General features: G+C 48.2%; 1 pseudogene; it reads right to left on the bottom strand.

The window, feature by feature from the left end:
- The window catches only part of LOC147991311 (uncharacterized), a 171,750-nt pseudogene that overhangs the window by 87,101 nt on the left and 67,174 nt on the right, over positions 1-17,475 (bottom strand).

Below are 17,475 nucleotides of genomic sequence, written 5' to 3' on the forward strand. Positions count from 1 at the left end.
AGCGTGGCATCGCGAGGGAGTCCAGGGCGACGAGGGGGCAGCCAAGCAGGCAGCTGCCGGCGTGGCACGCCGCGGCGCCGTGGCTGTCTTCTCCTCTGCCTTCTGGCAGGAGGAAGAAGACGCCCCTGCCCTCGGTGGGCCGGCCAGGTGGCTGGGCTGCCAGGTGGCTGGGCCTAGCACAGGGGAGGCCCAGGTTTGTTCCTTCTCTCTCTCTCTCTCTTTTATTTAGTTTCTGTTTTCTATTTTTCTGTAATTGTTTTGACTTAATTAAAATGCTAAGGCATTTTCTAAAACCCTGAAAATAATTGTGGGCTCTGTATGGAATATTTCCAACAGCCTCACTTAAGTTCAGAATTATTTGGACATTTAATATATTATATAGCATTTAATTGTCCAAATGCAAATATGTATGAATTAACTCCAAAATCCAGAAATGTCCTAGAAATGTGTGCATCATTTTTGGAAGAAGTTTTCACCCATTCCAAAATTGATGAACTTTTCTAAAATCCATTTTGGGTAGATGGAAAAGATTTAATTTGACCCTAGTTGTATTTCACTTGCTGCTAGGGTTTATCAGTCCCCATTTCAAAATTAATAGAATTTAGACATGATGCATGGAGGCTAATGCAAAGGCAGGCAAGGCCTGAACTGGGGCTGTGACAGCTCACCCCCACTAAACAAGAATCTCGCCCCGAGATTCAGGTGTAGGGTAAGATGAAAGGGGAACACAAACTAACATAATCTTCACGATCCAGGTTGCACCTCTTAGGGTTGTTGATTCGTTGCATGCATTGACTCTGACATCCTTGCCTTTGAGATCTTCATCCACGCGATGACGAGAAGAAAAGAAACTCTCGAAGAATCGATCTTCTTGAAGATCAAGCCACCGACAATCAACTCACAGAACGAGACATAGCGACATCTGTCGAGATGAGACACAATACACACATCAAGAATGATGGAAATGAGCATATGACAAGGTTTAAGTAGCGGAATTCCCACACCTAGGAGGGTGGTGAACGGTGTCAACGTAGCGAGGGGTTGGGTTGCCATGATACCATAGCGAGACATCTTAAGGAAGGTGACTCGCAGAAATATTCCCTTAAGTGGCAAAAAGAATTACTTTTGATACAAAGATCATTGAAACTCTTTATACCAGCCTGAGGTAATCAAATCGATCGTTGGAAGGGGTTTGAAAGAATGGCATACTCCGACTAGGATGGATGATGTGGACTATCTTGTTGAAGACAACGCAATGGATGATTTTTGCTTATCATCGGAAATGGATGGGACCCATGGTAAGTCCACATTTGAAGATGATCCTGAACAACAACTACTGAGGTGCAAGCTGGGAACAAAATGCAAATGTTGGGAATGATTCTGGTAACTGGGGAAGAGCTCAACAGTCGAGAGTGAGTCCACTGTTTGAAAAGGTTATAACCTAACCGAGGAAACTGGAGGCAAATCCTAGTTAACGCCAACGGTAAAACCTGGTGCTTGCGCGTGCTCTCAAGAACTTGAGTATCTCCATATTCGTCAAGGTTTTACCAATATCCGTGTCAAGGATCCTGGCAACACAACATACCACCATGATGAATGGTGATGGATGATGCCGATGCAAAGGAAGATAACACTTTCTCAGATTTCACCTTAGCGAGGCCAAGGAAACAAAATCTGGATAATCGACCGAGAGACATTTAGCACTCCGCTTCTAATGTTCTCCTTGATGTGCTAGGATAACTCATTTATTGATATGGTTTGGTATCTAGGACATCAAGTGAAAGGTCGGACTTCGGGAGCACAAGAATCCATAAGGATTAACTACGGAGGTAAATCCTACGAAATCCTCATGGGAAGGTGTCCAACTTTCTTCAATCGAGATACTACAATAATAGGTCTTCCGGCTGGATGTGTTGGCCACGACATCCACTTTACCGGTTATCGAGAGACCAATATTATAGTTCTTGGAAAATGCTCCAACCATCATATCTTCCTGAGATTCAGATCTGGTTGGTGTCAGGATATTCCAGACTCATCGAGTCTAGAAAGGAAAATGAAGGTTTGCAACACAAATCGACGAGACGACGTTGCGAGATTCTCGGGGGAATGAACTACGGTAGTAAGCTCCAAAACATGAGCCGGTTCTGCTACAAGCATGTGAACACGTTGTCCTAGATAAGCATGGTCACCTGGTAGTCTTAAAATGAAACACTACCGAGTTCAGGGGGAACCATCAACGAGGATATCGAAGTCCTTGCGTAGGTCTAACTCTTAAGAAGAAACTTCTTCTCCTTGAACAAATCAATCAGTGGCTTGGTGTGCTAGGGATACGTATAGAATGTAGATGATCAGTCTATCAGACAATAGAATACTTCGCACATGCATGACTGACTTGGGATGATTCCAGAGGAAGCAAAAACAAACTTTCTCGAATTCACGGCGGCAACTTACATCAGATGCACCTGAATTAGAGGAAGTCACATCTTTCAACCGGACATATGCTTCATGATCGGGACATGAGGGCAATGTTTATAAAGTTTCCAACACTAGTGTAATGTTCAACGTGAATCATGGGGGAGACAAAATGCTGCTGATGGGCTTAACAGCAACTCATCGGAATCTCCATATCACTGGACTTCCACCACTATGTGAACAATGTGATAGTATTGGTCAGACCAAAGATATAATGGTGTATGCTCGAGGGACAACCGCAAGTAATACAACATTATGAACATCGTTGGTTCTGATTTGATTTGACGATAGCCCACACTCAAATCAAGGTTTGGACAAGATAATAGATTCAACAGCTGATCACGGGGATCAGTCGATGAAGATATCATCTTTCTTCAACACACACACACACAAGGATATCCCTTAGTGATGAACTAAGTCGGACAAGTTTTCATCTTCCAACTCTCCAAGTTGTTGTCTAGCTTAACCAACTAGCTCAGGGTATCCAACATAGATTCCTGGAGAAGAGGGTGGCTACAAGAAACCAACTTGATCACGAGCTCAACATAGCAATCAGGTGACAGCCTGGTGATACCTCCGAGAAGATATTCGGAAAATCACGAACCACCGATATGTTATTAAGATCGAGAACAATCTTGCTTTTCAAGGCAAGACGATATGATCAAGGAGCGAGGGATTATCACAGTCCTAACTCATTGGTCGATGAGTGCACCCGGAAATATGGACTAGGTAGCACGTCAATCTTAGAATGATGATTTAATTACCAGCATGCTAAGAATGAGAGTATTGTCCATTAACTACCAAGCAACGGAGTTGCTAGGAATATTGCTTTCACACATCACGGTTCACTTGTCAGGCATTCCGGTTATAATAACACGGAGCTGAGGAATGAACAATGATGGCAAGAAATATTACTGCGTCAAGAATTTATAAAAGGTGGTGCAATTCCCATGACATTCCTGATATAAAGATGGTAATACCCCAAGGTAGAATAGAACAAAAACTAAATTGGCATTTGATCTGTGGAATACAACTACTTTAACCCAATCCTAGAAGTGGACGAGGTACTGGAGTTTGTTTCTCCTAGTCATTCTGGAATAGAATGGCTTGACGGACCACAAGAATTATAGGCATCGATGAACACAAATGCACACATACTCTTGGCTATCAACTGATAGAAGATGGTCGGAATACAACTGAAGAGGAACAACTCGAGGAACATATAATTTTCTGAGTTGTGGATGCATAGATTAGTATGTCGAGCATAGCTCAACATTTCTTTCGGACAACCCATGCAGAATGGTAGGACTGGCAGATTCACAATGAATAATGGAGAACTCATCAAGAGCACTCTGGTTGTGATCTTATGGTTCAAAGAACTTCTGCCATAGGCGGTTCATAGTATTTGGAAGAAGGATATACCACAGACCTTGAGGACCAATGCAAAGGTTAATAATATCCTAAAGGAACTAGCAACACTATCAACATGAGGTAAGTAGGGTGAATCTCGGGTTCAAAACCCAGTAGTAGAATACCTACTAACTAAATGGCATCACGGGATGCTTTCGAGAATGGTGGCCAGAATCATCACACCGGGAACACAAAACATGGCTAGATTACTAGGTGACTCCCTAAACACCTAGGGTCATAATAATAGCTCCAACATATATGTCGAGGCAATAGAGTACCTCAACTGACAGGTAGTGTGATTAATCTGGCCCAAATGGACATCAGGAACAGGGGAAAGGGTTTGCAAATGCATCAGACTATTTAGAAACCTGGGATGACTCGGATAGCATAACGGCTGTAAATGCTCAAAAAGATTTGAGACAACCTGCAAAAATGGTGGCATAGCAACTCAACAACAATATCAAGGTTCCGAGATCAACTGACAACATACGGAGGTAGTAGGAACGGAACTGAGGCTTGAAACTATCAATTCTATAAGTCTATGGATTAGTAACACGTCATCCTAATAGATAGATGAGAAGGCCTAGTTCTTAATCCCCGTAGAAGAGAAGAGGATGACCCAGATCAGAAGGGCATAAGATATAAGGAGTAAAAAGAGCCTTACGTTCCCTTCCACAATCAATTCCCTTACATAACTAAAGCATTTCGAGACACGACTTCGACCGGCTTGGCTTGGTAATCCTACAGGCAGTCAGGCTCTGATACCAACGCTGTCAGGACCCCGATTACAAGTCACATCGATCTAGCCGGTAACACCTCATGTCACTTTGCGGCCTCACGCACGGTATTCCCACGGGTGTCGCCTTACCATGGCCCGGGACCGTTTGCGCCTTTTGGCTCACGTATATGATAATGTCGCTAGCATCCATATGACAGAGAACCCGGGCCGACATGGCTAGTCGTGAACCCAAAGCGGCACTAACCTATGGGGACAGGCATACATGAATCACATCGAGCATGTCGGTCAGCAGCGTGTGAATCCGGGCTGTAGCGCTGGGCTAACAGGACTCCGGATGTCACCGCGTGACATTTCCCCGAAGGGACAGACACAGGAACGAAGTGAAACACATGCCGGCCAGTCAAGTGATCTGAGCAGTAGTGCTGGGCTAGCAGGACTCCGGTGAACCGGGCTGTAGCGGACTACTATGTCTCAAGAAAGCACTGGACTACATTTCCCCATAAGAGAGGCTGCCAAGGATAAACAACTAGATTGTCGGATCCCACACATACCAAGCATTTCAATCATACACACAATATGCTCGATATGTGTAAATACAACATGGCATCACAACATAACTCTACGACTCAAAGTACTTATTCATTAGGCTCCGAGGAGCGAGATATTACAAACATGGGTCTTATGACCCAACATACAGAGCATACAAGCAACAAGCACATGCGGAAGCTTAACTTGTCTGAGTACAAACAACTACAGATGAAGAAGGCTGAGAAGCCTGACTATCTACCAGATCCTGCCAAGGGCACAAGATCGTAGCTAAGGTATCAAGCTAAACGTCGAAGTCCACGCGGAACTACTAGCGAGACTGACGTCTCTCTGCAAAACATAAAAATAGGCAAACGTGAGTACAATTGTACCCAGCAAGACTTACATCAGAACTAGCTACATATGCATCGGTATCAACAAGGGGGGGGTGGTGGAGTTTAACTGCAGCAAGCCAGCTTTGACTCAGTGGCTAACCTGAACTATGACTGCAAGCAACTCTTTTGAGGTGGCGCACACGAGTCCACATATTCACCATTCAATACACCACTATGGATCCGCTCCCGTCTCCCTACGAGAAGGCCATCCATAGCACTCACACTTATCTTGCGAGTTTTAGAGTATCCACTTTCACTCGTCTATGAACGATGCAAGGGGTCCAAGTTTCCATATCCGAGGAATCCGGCTATTCGAATAGATAATGATAACCCTGCAGGGGTGTACTTCTTCACACACGCTCCCACCACTTACCGTCGTTTACACGACATGTACTCGGCAACCTTCAAGCGGAAGCCCAACGAGGGTGTCGGCCACGGCCTACCTAAACACCTAAGTCTCTAGTCCAGGTTTATCTCCTATCCAGGTTCCATCCATAGGGAGTCCGGCCGAGGTTTCCACATATGGCCCCGAACGATGTGAGCAAGGTTCCCAGGACACCAAACGGGTGCCCGGTACACCGTGCCGGTGTTTCTACCGCAACATAGCCCACCCCTAGGGTCAGCGCTACGCACGGCCACCAACACATAACCTACAAACACCAGAAACTAGTTGCAACTCCTGGACAGAGTACTAGGGTGATTAACAAGCCGAGAGGGTCCATTGGTTTCGGGCCCAATGTGTGGTAGTAACTGTTTCATGGATCACAAACACAGAACTCAGTTCCTAAGGACGGATCCAATGAGACAACCCACCATGTACTCCTACATGGCCTCTCACTGCTACCTTTACCAAATCGTGTTCACACATTTAGCTCTCAACAGTAGGACATGTTCACACACCTCCGATTCATTCCCGATGAATCAGACCTGACTCAACTCTAAGCAGTAGCGGGCATGACAAACAAACATGAATGAGTAGGCACATCAGGGCTCAAACAACTCCTACTCATGCTAGTGGGTTTCATCTATTTACTGTGGCAATGACAGGTCATGCAGAGGATAAGGGGTTCAACTACCGCAACAAGTAACAGAGGAATCGTGTTGTCCTAATGCAGTAAAAGAGAGCAGGAGCGAGAGAGTGGGATTGTATCGGAATGAACAAGGGGGTTTTGCTTGCCTGGCACTTCTGAAGATATCATTGGGTCTTCATCAGTGTCAACGATCACAGCGTCGGTACAACGTCTATCGAGAGGGGACAACCACCAGCAAACACAGAAAGAACACAATCAATGCAATGCACAATATGATGCATGATCATGACATGTCAATATGCTGTGTTTTCAGCTGATGCAACTAGCAACAGGTTAAATGGGGTTGGTTTGAACCCTAAGTTCAAATTCAAACTCCATATGTGATTTCTTAAATGCCATTTAATTGAATTGTCCTAAACAGCAACTTTAAGTTGTTCCAACATGCATGAAAATGCCAGATTCAGATTCTTTGGATTTTTTTGATAATTTTTCATATATAAATCTTTTCAATCTGAGTTATAGATTATTTTCTATGATTTTTCAAAGTTTTGTATATTTTCTGAAAATAAATAAATCATTTAGATTTATTTAAAATGCAGAAAAGGTTTTACTGCGTCAGCATGACGTAAGAGTGACGTCATCAGGTCAACTGTGGCTGGCCAGGTCAAACCTGACCAGTGGGGCCTACTGGTCAGTGACACAGTGCTGGCTCGAGTCAATGACAGGTGGGACCGGTCAAAGGCCACGTCAGCAAAGTCAACCTGACGTGTGGGCCCGGTGGTTTAGTCTAAGTTAAACAGGGAATAAATCCTGGGGTTAATTAGCGCGTGGGGCCCATCCGTCAATGGCACAGTGATTAGCTAATGGCGTCATTAGTGTTAACTAAGTGTGCCACGTCGGAGTCACCGGAGTTCAGCCGGCGGCGACCAAAACCGTGGCGGCAACTCGCCGGAGTTGCTCGGGTTTCGCGTACAGGCCGCGGTTTTGGCCACGGTTGGTCTCTATGGGTAGCTGGCGTTGCAGCGCGTCCCCTGGTGGCAGTAGCCGGGCCTGGGGTGGCCGAAAAAGACGCCGACGACAACGTTGGCGGCTGCCGGAGCTCGGGCGAGCTCGGGGTCGTCGCTAGGAGGCACAACAGGAGGTGCGGAGGGGTGCTGCGGGCTCCTGGGGACACAGCGAGTGCGGTGAAGTACTCGGTTGCGAGCTTGCGCGGGTGTGGCCACGGCTACGCCATGGCCGGCGGCGAGATGCTCTCGGGCTCGAAGAGGGCAGCGACTACACGGCGCAAACGAGCAGGGGGGAAGTGGGGATCGAAGGAGAAGCTCACAGGGAGTGCAGCGGTGGTTTTGGGGAGCTCGGGGAAGCAACGGAGCGGGCGCACGGTCGCCGGCGATCTCGGCGGACCGAGGTTGAAGAAGACGGCGATGGCGGTGCTGCGGTGCGTCCCGGCTTGCTTGACTTGGCGGAGAGGTCGGGGATGATGTGGCGGAGCGCCTGGACTGGTTGGGGAAGCGAGGGGGAGGCGGTGGACACGGCAATGACGAGCGGCGGCGATGGCTCCGCTCGGCTTTGGGAGAGAGAGCGAGGCAGGGAGAGAGCGAGAGCGTCAGGGGGGTCCAGGGGGGTAGCGTGGCATCGCAGAGGGAGTCCAGGGCGACGAGGGGGCAGCCAGGCAGGCAGCTGCCGGCGTGGCACGCCGCGGCGCCGTGGCTGTCTTCTCCTCTGCCTTCTGACAGGAGGAAGAAGACGCCCCTGCCCTCGGTGGGCCGGCCAGGTGGCTGGGTTGCCAAGTGGCTGGGCCTAGCACAGGGGAGGCCCAGGTTTGTTCCTTCTCTCTCTCTTTTATTTAGTTTCTGTTTTCTATTTTTCTGTAATTGTTTTGACTTAATTAAAATGCTAAGGCATTTTCTAAAACCCTGAAAATAATTGTGGGCTCTGTATGGAATATTTCCAACAGCCCTCACTTAAGTTCAGAATTATTTGGACATTTAATATATTATATAGCATTTAATTGTCCAAATGCAAATACGTATGAATTAACTCCAAAATCCAGAAATGTCCTAGAAATGTGTGCATCATTTTTGGAAGAAGTTTTCACCCATTCCAAAATTGATGAACTTTTCTAAAAGCCATTTTGGGTAGATGGAAAAGATTTAATTTGACCCTAGTTGTATTTCACTTGCTGCTAGGGTTTATTAGTCCCCATTTCAAAATTAATAGAATTTAGACATGATGCATGGATGCTAATGCAAAGGCAGGCAAGGCCTGAACTGGGGCTGTGACAGTGGGCCTAAGCCGTCGGGGATGGAATAGCGCCAGCGAGTGCCCGCCGCGAGGAGCTGCATGTCTGCCACAACCATAGATGCGTCATCACGTCCTCACAAGAGCAGTCACCGTGGCTCAGGGAGGAGGAGGGCCGTCGGAGAAGAACGCCAGGAGCGCTGGAACCGCTGCCGTCCGGCAAGCTTGTGCAGCAGCTAGTGGAGGGCGCGTCGGGTGGGGTACCAGGAAGGAGGGGCGCGACAAGGGGGGCGTGCCCGCCATGAAGGACCGGCTGGGGAGCAGCACAACCGGATGGGGAGGGCCCAGATCCAATCGGAGGCAGACCGGGACGACGAGCCACGAGCCGGGGAAGAGCCGCCGGGAGCCGCCTCCGCCAGTGGGGGCCGCCGGCGCCGCCAGGGACAGATCTGGAGTCTTGGCGGGTCAGGAGGCCAGCTGAGCAGGGGGGCGGCCCCGCTGCTGCCATCCCAGGGCCCGGTGCGGCTTCGACTGCCGGCCCTCCAGCGACGGCGGCGCGAGGTAGGCGGGAGGAGGGGTGGCGGGCCGGCGGCGGCTGGGATTCCTCCGTGTCGCCCTGGCCGGGCGAAGTGAGGGTTGGGCGAGGGTTCCAAGTATTCCTTTTCTTGAGATAAAATATGGTGATGCAGAGCATGAAGCCATTACAGTCACCAAAGGTGTCATCTTACTCCAGTTCTTCACATACCAAACTCTCCACATGGAAAACCTGGTGTTCCCCATGTATGTGAGGGTGGCATCGACTGCTCGAGGAAAAGTTTCTCCTTGCCCATCTTCCAATCCGGCTGCATGGTACCTGTGTTGGTGCAGGAAGCGGCTTGGCAGGAACAAATGTACCCATCCTTGTGAAGGCCAACCCATGCATCCAGCTCACTGTCAAAGTAGCCCTGTCCTTGGAAAGGCAATGCCCGTTCCCCAAGACACCACCACTCTTGGCACCTAGTGTTAACGGAGAAGGTGCGACATAGATTGCACCTGCTGCTAGAAGACATGGAGATAGTGTGTCCATCAGGGTGCATGGCGTAGGAGGTGATTATGTCATGCTTGGTGAATGCCAGTGGAGAGGGCACGCTTGTCCAGTACCAGTCCGTGCTTGGATTTGAAGAATGGGGATCCTCGACGCCGACCGCGACAACACCTGAAATGACTGTCGCATTTCCTATTGGGAAACGTAGCATGCAATTTTAAAAAATCCTACGCTCACGCAAGATCTATCTAGGAGATGCATAGCAACGAGAGGGGGAGAGTGTGTCCACGTACCCTCGTAGACCGAAAGCGGAAGCGTTTGACAACGCGATTGATGTAGTCGAACTTCTTCTAGATCCGACCGATCAAGCACCGAACGTACGGCACCTCCGAGTTCTACACACGTTCAGCTCGATGACATCCCTCGTCCTGTTGATACAACAAAGGTGTCGAGGAAGATGAATTCCGCCAGCACGACGGTGTGGTGACGGTGATGGTGAAGTGATCCACGCAGGGCTTCGCCTAAGCACTACGAAGATATGACCGGAGGCGTAAACTGTGGAGCGGGGCGCCGCACACGGCTAACAATTGTTGGTGTGTGTTCTAGCGGTGCCCCCCCATATATATATATATATATATATATATATATATATATATATATATATAGGTTGGAGGGGAGGGAAGGAAGTAGGAATCCTAATCCACACTTTCCTTGCCCTCCCCTCTTTCCTTCTCCTCCTCATAGGGCTGGCCTCTATAGGGGCGCACCCGGGCTGGTGTGTTCCCTCACTTGGCCCATAAGGCCCATATCTTTGCCCGGGGTGCCCGAAACTCCTTTCCGGTGACCCGATAAGTACCCGGTACCCTCCAGAACACTTTCGGTGTCCGAATACCATCGTCCTATATATCAATCTTTACCTCTCGACCATTTCGAGCCTCCTCGTCATGTCCATGATCTCATCCGGGACTCCGAAAAACATTCGGTCACCAAATCACATAACTCATATAATATTAAATCATCATCGAACGTTAAGCGTGCGGACCCTACGGGTTTGAGAACTATGTAGACATGACCGAGACACCTCTCTAGTCAATAACCAATAGTGGAACCTGGATGGTCATATTGGCTCCTACATATTCTACTAAGATCTTTATCGGTCGAACCGTTATGACAACATACGTAATTCCCTTTGTCAAACGGTATGTTACTTGCCCGAGATTCGATCGTTGGTATCTTCATACCTACTTCAATCTCGTTACTCGGTGTGACAAATCCTAATCTTGATCTATGCCAACACAACAAACACCTTTGGAGATTCCTGTAGAGCATCATTATAATCACCCAGTTATGTTGTGGCGTTTGATAGCACACAAGGTATTCCTCCGATATCCGGGAGTTGCATACACTACAAAAAAGACACATCCGTGACATTTTGGGCCGAACAATTTGTTCTGTCATACTTATGACACTTCTATGACGATAATTGTGATAAAACCCGGTATCATCATAGATGTGGTGGGGTCCTACTTCTATGACAAAAATCATGACAGAAAATGGGCTTTTCGTCCTGGGCGGGCCGGAGACGCAGCTACATGACATTCTTTGGGCCGTCCATGCTGGGAAAAACCATGGTAGAAGTGAGGGCGAGGAAAATATCGAGGGGGTTCCCAGTTACGGTGGGTGGTCGGGGCCGAGCGATGCGCGTTTCTCTCGTACGTATATGTGTGTGTGCGAGGTGTTGGGCTCTAACTGAACCTAAGCGAGGCATTGGGCTCTAACTGAACCCGAGTGATTGCACTGCAGGCTACGTGTTACTGAACCTGAGCGATCAATCGATCCCTTGTTGTTAACTGAACCCGAGTGATTCCTTCGCTACTGCTGCAAACTGAAGTCGATCAAACACTGCTGCATCCTTCCCTTGATGAATAGTGAGTGTTGTTGAGGGGGTTTGGATGAACAGTTCCCGGTGGGGGTTGGATGAATAGGACCCCGTGGTAGTAGAGGCTGTTGCCGCTGGATGAACAGTACCCCGATCGATCGAGCCGGTGGACGAACAGGACCCCGCGGAGGGCTGGATGAATAGGACCCCGTGGAGGGCTGGATGAACAGTAGCTGGTGGAGGGCTAGTTGAACAGTAGCCGGTGGAGGGCTGGATGAATAGTAGCCCATGGAGGGGTGGTTGAACATGACCCCGTGAAGAGGGCTGGTTGAACAGTAGGCGGTGGAGGAGCGCGTGGTGGAGGCTGGATGAACAGGAGCCCATGGATGAACAGTCATAGGTGGAGGCTGGAGGAGGTCCATGGTGGATGAACAGGAGCCCATGGAGGCTGGAGGAGGTCGACGGTGGAGATGAACAGTATCCCATGGAGTCCCGTTTTGTGGTACGCCACACCCCTCCTAATGAACAGGACCCCCGTGATACTTCTCCGTCGTATCTACTTTTCGAAACAATTTTGCCCTTGTTTTGGACTCTAACTTGTATGATTTGAATGGAACTAACCCGGACGGACGCTGTTTTCAGCAGAATTGCCATGGTGTTGTTTTATGTGCAGAAAACAAATATTCTCGGAATGACCTAAAACTCCACGGAACATCTTAGAAAAAACAATAAAAATCCTCGCCAAAGATGAAGACCAGGGGGCCCACACCCTTCTCACGAGGGTGGGGGGCGCCCCCCCCTAGGGCGCGCCCCTACCTCGTGGGCCCCCTGGAAACCCTCCGACGCCAACTCCAACTCTATATATTTGCTTTCGGAGAGAAAAAAAATCAGAGAGAAGAAATCATCACGTTTTACGATACAGAGCCGCCACCAAGCCCTAAAACCTCTTGGGAGGGCTGATCTGGAGTCCGTTCGGGGCTCCGGAGAGGGGGATTCGTCGCCGTCGTCATCATCAACCATCCTCCATCACCAATTTCATGATGCTCACCGCCGTGCGTGAGTAATTCCATCATAGGCTTGCTGGACGGTGATGGGTTGGATGAGATTTATCATGTAATCGAGTTAGTTTTGTTAGGGTTTGATCCCTAGTATCCATTATGTTCTGAGATTGATGTTGCTATGACTTTGCTATGCTTAATGCTTGTCACTAGGGCCCGAGTGCCATGATTTCAGATCTGAACCTATTATGTTTTCATGAATATATGTGAGTTCTTGATCCTATCTTGCAAGTCTATAGTCACCTGCTATGTCTTATGATCCGGCAACCCCGAAGTGACAATAATTGGGACCACTCCCGGTGATGACCATAGTTTGAGGAGTTCATGTATTCACTATGTGCTAATGCTTTGTTCCGGTTCTCTATTAAAAGGAGGCCTTAATATCCCTTAGTTTCCAATAGGACCCAGCTGCCATGGGAGGGTAGGACAAAAGATGTCATGCAAGTTCTTTTCCATAAGCACGTATGACTATATACGGAATACATGCCTACATTACATTGATGAATTGGAGCTAGTTCTGTGTCACCCTATGTTATGACTGTTACATGATGAACCGCATCCGGCATAATTATCCATCACTGATCCGGTGCCTATGAGTTTTCCATATACTGGTTCTCGTTTATTTACTTTCCCACTGCTACTGTTACAATCACTACAAAATACCAAAAACATTACTTTTGTTGTCTTTACTTTTGTTGCTGCTACCGCCACTATCATATTACTTTGCTACTAAACACTTTGCTACAGATACTAAGTTTCCAGGTGTGGTTGAATTGACAACTCAGCTGCTAATACTTGAGCATATTCTTTGGCTCCCCTTGTGTCGAATCAATAAATTTGGGTTGAATACTCTACCCTCGAAAGCTGTTGCGATCCCCTATACTTGTGGGTTATCACCCCGTTTCGACCGTAGTGCTCCAACACAAGTCTGTTTCCTTCGTTTTGTGGTACGCGCACCCCTCCCGATCAACAAGACCCTGTTTCAACTTTAGGAGGTCCGTTTCCTCCGTTTTGCGGTATGCCAGACCCCTCCTGATGAACAGGATCCCGTTTCGACCATGGCCGGTCGAACACAAGGCCGTTTTCTCCGTTCTGTGGTATGCCAGGCATCGTTTCCATCGGCTGTTCCGTCCAAGCCAGTTGGCTCCCGATGAATACGATGATGTATTATGTTCTGACCCAGCCGGTTGCCTCCCCATGATCACGACGACGGCGCAGCTTCTCCGCTCCGACCCAGCCATGTACACGAGCCATGGTCGTACTATGCGCGAGTAGGCGTTTGAGACCCCGCCCGTATGTACGAACGTGGCCGTATTTTCTTTCTTGCACCTTGGCCGCTATACGTACGTGTACATGCTACGTGCGTGCCTCTACTATGACACGTGCACGCCTCTACATCGACCAGTATGTACGTACACATTCGCGACCAAAATGACAATGCTACGTATGCTTCGACCAGGTGGGTCCCGACTGTCTGGCACTTCCTTCCGTGCGAAGATGTAGCTGGTGGATCCTAGGAGTCAGGGGGAAACGTTTTTTCGCGAAATACGGTGGCCCGTCCGGTGGGTCCCTGCTGTCAGGTGGAGGAATCACTATTTTCCGCGTAATAAGGAGGCACTTCCTTGCTGCGCCCGTGGACCCAGTTGTCAGCCTCTCCACGTATAGTACTCTTCCGATGGAAGTCGTTCCTTGACCACATTTACCACGCTGCGCCGAGAGCACCAGGGTGGTGGACGATGGCGAGGCCTAGGAAGGGGACGACGATGAGCCGGGGAAGACGCGACAGTGGTTGCCCACGCGGAGAGGAGTACGAGGGTTCACTGGTTCGGCTGCGGTGTGAGGCTGCCGTCGCCGCAGAATAACAGGGGGTGTGGGTGAGTATAGGTATGACCAGGCCAGCGGTGGGATTAGTAGGGGGCGGTGAGGCCTCCGTGGCATCACAGCCGACCACGGGAGGCAGGAGCACGCGGCACGACCGACGCTGGTTTGGGCGGCTTGAGCAAGAAGACCAGAGGTTGAAGAAGCACTAGGGCCGTTGGATGGAGATCATACGATCACTGGAGCTAGAATCGTTCATATTGACTAAGCTGACAAAGCCCTCCATCCCCGTCAACTTAGTGGGCCCACAACTTAGCCTCCCACTATGGTGGGTCCCAGCTAGCAGGGGGTATTCCATTTTTTGTGCGTAATAAGGAGGCACTTCCTTGCGTGCAAAGATATAGCTGGTGGGTCCGACCTGTCAGCGGGGGGGGGGGGGGTGGAACGTTTTCTTCACGAAATACAGAGGCCCTTCCGGTGGGTCCCAGCTGTGAGGTGGAGGAATCATTATTTTGCATGTAATAAGGAGGCATTACCTTGCGTGCGGCCGTGGACCCAACTGTCAGCCTCTCCCCACACAGTCTACTTCTGATGGATGTCGTTCGTTGACCATGTTGACCACTCTGCGCCGAGCGCATCCAAGGTGGTGGATGACGGCGAGGCCCCAGACAGCAACGAGCCGGAGATGGGAAGACGTGGGAGTAGAGTCGCAGACGGAGAGGTGTACAAGGGTTAACTGGTTCTGGTGCGGTGTGGTTCGGCAGTAGGTGGAGAAGAACAGGAGGTGTGGAGGGGTGGAGGGATGGCCTGGCCAATGGTGGGGTAGCACTTCACAGCGAAGCATGCTAAGCAGAGCTACTAGCAGCAGTAGGCGGGAGCAGGTGGTCCCGGTGGCGCTGGAGGTAGAAGACGAGAGATTGAAGATGGATGCCGGTTTTTAGATGTAAATCCAATGCCTAACGATGTTAGAATCGTTTGTTGACTAAGTTGACAATGACTTGCGTTGGCTTCGACCTATTGGCCCACATTTCAGCCTCCAGAAATGTGGCACGTATTCAACCCATTTTTTCAGAATTTACAGTCAATATGATCTCATTTTTTTAGAATTACAGTCCATTTGCTGGGCTGGGTGAATAAATAATGTAGCTTGCATGCGACCCATTTATTTTTTTCCTAAAAAATTACAGGCCATTTGCACTTTCTCAATATACATGATTTTGCTGGGCTGATTCTAATTATAATGTTGGGTTGGGCGCAGCAATGTTATCAAAAAATAAAAAGGGGTCGAGCATTTTGTTATAAATATATTTAAATAATAAGTGATTTATTATTACATTGGTCCTTAAATCTTACCAAGCTTTTGTACACAATCACCAGGATTTTTGTTGCCAAAAAAATCCAGGATTTTATTGTTAAGAAATTATTTTTATAAGTTAATAAGATGTGGGATATTGTTTTCTTACATATGTAAGTATATGTTAAATATATGATGAAAATAACAATAATATATAATAACATATAAAATAATTTAAATATATATAATATAGTTAGAATGGAAACATAAGTTTGGCCAGGCGTTCCTATTCTTATATAGAAAAATAGAACAGACCTCTGCGTTTTCTTCAAAAAAATACATAAATTGGGCTGCCGATGTTTCAGGAAAAATAAAATCTCGGATGGGAGGTCCATAGGCCGGTCGATACATGACTGCCCTCAAAAAAATACAAACTGGCATGTCATGGGCTGCGCATGTTAAAAAAGAAAGACTAGACGAGGCAGCCCAAAACCCAGCTGATACTTGCTGCCCTAGTGATAATAAATGATACCTGCCAACTCCCCGGCTTCGTTGTGAATTTATCTCCTATAGTAACTACGTTGAAGCACCTATAAAAATGTAACTATGTTGACAAACCCGTGGGCTCCAACGTCAGTATAGCATTAGGAGGAAGTATTTTTTCGATGAGGCACTTGCTTGCGTACGGCCATAGACCTAATGGGTCCCGACTGTCCGCATCTTCACGTACAGTCCTCTCCAGATTCCTCTCGTTTGTTTAGCATGTTCACAATGGCAGACAGCGGCGCCACGGCGAGCGCACTAAGGCGCAGGAGGAGAACGGACCACCTGAGGCAGTGCCCTATTTGTAACGAAAGTACTGAACTAGCCCAGTGGCCAAGTGACACTACCCGACAGGTGACAGCTCTTCCGCCCGGGTTCGATTCCACCCGATGCAGGGAAAATATTTCCAAATTTTTTGCCTCTCCATTATTGACATGTGGGTCCCCATTGTCATCTACGCACACCACGTCCAACACTTGCCAAAACTTCGTCCCTCGTTTTCTCTGTTTTTCGCACACTCGACATTGTGTGTGCATTTTGAAAATAGCATACCTTTTTGATTGTGCATCATATGAAGATGTGATATGCATGAATGTTGATCAGCATGATGTTAACTGGCTGGTAGTTCCATTTTCGACCATGAATAAAACTTCCAACATGATGTTAACCCTGCTTCAAAAGGCCGTGTTAATATGAATGCTCTGCCTCTGAAAGTTGCAGTTTCTTATCTAAAACTGAAACTTGCAGTATCTTCTCTCAGATCCAAGGGCTCTCGAAAGCCCGTATCATGGGAGAATGGAAAGCTTTGTATCACCTGTAATTTTCCGATGCTTGACATGACATCGAAAGCCATTTAATTAGGCGTCGAGTAGACATGACATCTAATTGGGCCCCCATAGTACTGTGCATGAATCCATTTATCCACCAGGCAAGCCACTACCCTGCCGTTCGCACGCGCCCCAGTCGGCATTTTTATAATCGATAAACCGCTCCTAGTCGTCCCATCCTTTCACATTACGGCAGTTCCACTAATCCTAACCCTCCTC

The sequence above is a fragment of the Triticum urartu genome, chromosome 1A, assembly GCF_056163025.1.
Source record: "Triticum urartu cultivar PI428250 chromosome 1A, HENAU_Tu73, whole genome shotgun sequence".
In the NCBI taxonomy this organism is placed as follows: Eukaryota; Viridiplantae; Streptophyta; class Magnoliopsida; order Poales; family Poaceae; genus Triticum; species Triticum urartu.